The sequence below is a fragment of the Thalassophryne amazonica genome, chromosome 8 (assembly GCF_902500255.1).
Source record: "Thalassophryne amazonica chromosome 8, fThaAma1.1, whole genome shotgun sequence".
Classification (NCBI taxonomy): domain Eukaryota; kingdom Metazoa; phylum Chordata; class Actinopteri; order Batrachoidiformes; family Batrachoididae; genus Thalassophryne; species Thalassophryne amazonica.
The window spans coordinates 113,883,114-113,885,687 of NC_047110.1; positions in this window are offsets into that span (position 1 = coordinate 113,883,114).

A 2,574-nucleotide genomic window follows, 5' to 3' on the forward strand; every position below is an offset into this window, starting at 1 on the left:
AGAGCCGTAATGCGGTTTATGGCGCTGAAGAGTTGTGCAAAACGGCAACTTTTGCTTCAATGCTTGATACGAGAAATATGTTTTCATATCTCAAAAATGTGATGTGAAATTACCCAAAAGCTGTTGAAAACTCCATGCAAGAAAAATTGTTTCCCAGTGTTCCTAAAGTGGGTGAAAAGGCTGTTGACGGTATGTTTAGTTTTGGTACTCTTCTGAGCAGATATTGTGGAGAAACATTTCTCTATATTGAACTGAGTGCAAATGTAAAAGAGAAATTGAAGTTATTAAATGTAATTTACACGCTGACATTTGTTTGAACATTTAAGTCAGATATTTTCTGTTTAATCCAGTTTCATGTGAATCAGTTTTTGAAAATCTAATAAAATAATTTGCTCCCGTGTGTGTGTCAGTACTTAATCTGTGCATCCTGAAATAGTACATTGATTTCATTACTATTTAATTAATTTAGTGTATTTTAATCCAAAGAGCAGTGATGTAATCTGTTACTTCTTTCTGGGGAAACTTTAGCTCAGAATCATTTAATTCTTCCTTTTAGAAGGATTTTTTTTTTCCTCACTGCAAAGCTGGAATCTTGCACAGGAACATCCATCCATTTTCTTCCACTTTATCCGGAGTCAGGTCGTGGGGGCAGCCGCTCAAGCAAAGCCGCCCAGACCTCCCGATCCACACACACCTCCACCAGCTCCTCCGGGGGAATCCCAAGGCATTCCAAGCCACCCAAGAGATGTAGTCCCTCCAGCGTGTCTTGGGTCTTCCCTGGGGCCTCCTCCCGATGGGACGTGCCCGGAACACCTCTCCAGCGAGGCGTCCAGGGAGCCACCTCAGCTGGCTCCTTTCAACATGGAGGAGCAGTGGCTCGACTCGGAGCTCCTCCCGAGTGACCGAGCTCCTCACCCTATCTCTAAGGGAGCGCCCAGCCACCCTGCGGAGGAACACTCATCTCGGCCGCTTGTACTCACGATCTCATTCTTTCGGTCATGAGCCAAATCTCATAACCATAGGTGAGGATCGGAACATAGATCAATCGGTAAATCGAGAGTTTTGCCCCCCTGCTCAGCTCTCTTCACCACGACGGTCCGATGCAGCGACCGCATCACTGCAGATGCTGCACAGATCCGTCCCTCGCTCATGAACAAGATCGCAAGATACTTAAACTCATCCACTTAAGGCAAGGACACTCCACCGACCTGAAGAGGGGAAGGCACCATTTTCTGGTCGAGAACCATGGCCTCTGATTTGGAGGTGCTAATTTTCATTCCAGACGCTTCACACGTGGCTGCAAACTGCCCCAGTGCATGCTGAAGGTCCTGATTTGATGAAGCCAACAGAACCACATTGTCCGCAAACAGCAGAGACGAGATTCTGTGGTTCCCAAACCAGACCCCTCTCCACCCTGGCTGCGCCTAGAAATTCTGTCCATAAAGGTAATGAACAGAACCGGTGGCAAAAGGCAGCCCTGGCAGAGGCCAACGTGCACTGGCAACAGGTTTGACTTACTACCGGCAATGCAGACCAAGCTCCTGCTGCGGTCGTACAGGGACCGGATAGCCCTTAGCAAAGGACCACATACTCCCGGAGCACCCCCCCCCCCCCACAGGGTGCCCCGAGGGACACGGTCGAACACCTTCTCCAGATCCACAAAGCACATGTGGACTGGTTGGGTGAACTCCCATGTACCCTCGAGCACCCAATGGAGGGTGTAAAGCTGGTCCAGTGTGCCGCGACCAGGATGAAAACCACACTGCTCCTCCTAAATCCGAGGTTAGACTATCGGTCGAATTCTCCTCTCCAGTACTCTGGAATAGACCTTACCGGGGAGGCTGAGGAGTGTGATCCCCCTAGAGTTGGAACACACTCTCCGGTCCCCCTTCTTAAACAGAGGGGCCACCACCCCGGTCTGCCAATCCAGAGGCACTGTCCCCGATCGCCACGCGATGTTGCAGAGGTGTGTCAGCCAAGACAGTCCCACAACATTCAGAGACTTAAGGTACTCAGGACGGATTTCATCCACCCCAGGAGCCTTGTCACCGAGGAGCTTTCTAACCACCTCGGTGACTTCGGCCTGTGTGATGGATGAGTCCGCCTCCAAGTCCCCAGTCTCTGCTTCCTCTTCAGAAGACTGTTGGTACTCCTGTCACTGTTCCTGTGCCAGGAGTTGGGTACCAACTTCTGGCACAGGAACATGTGCCTAAAAATATGTTACAGTCTCAGCTTTAAAAATCGCTTGTTTTAGGCAATATAAGACTTTGTGTTCAATCAGATTTTATCATTTTCTCACAAAATGATCTAAAAATCTCGACACATTAACAGAATTTTTTTCATATGCTTGTAAATTTGTGATTTTCTTTCATGAAAGAGAAAATGTACTTGGATTTGTAATATAAGAATGTTTTCTTTTCAAACGCATGAAATCTTTGTTTTGCTGACATTTGAGCTCTTGTCATGCGGATGAAACCTTTCTGGGCCACGCCCCCGCTCCCACCCGCCGGGGGGGGCGCTCGTTCTGCACGCATGCGCCGTAACCAGCGCTACGGGGCGGTATCTTTTGTCAAA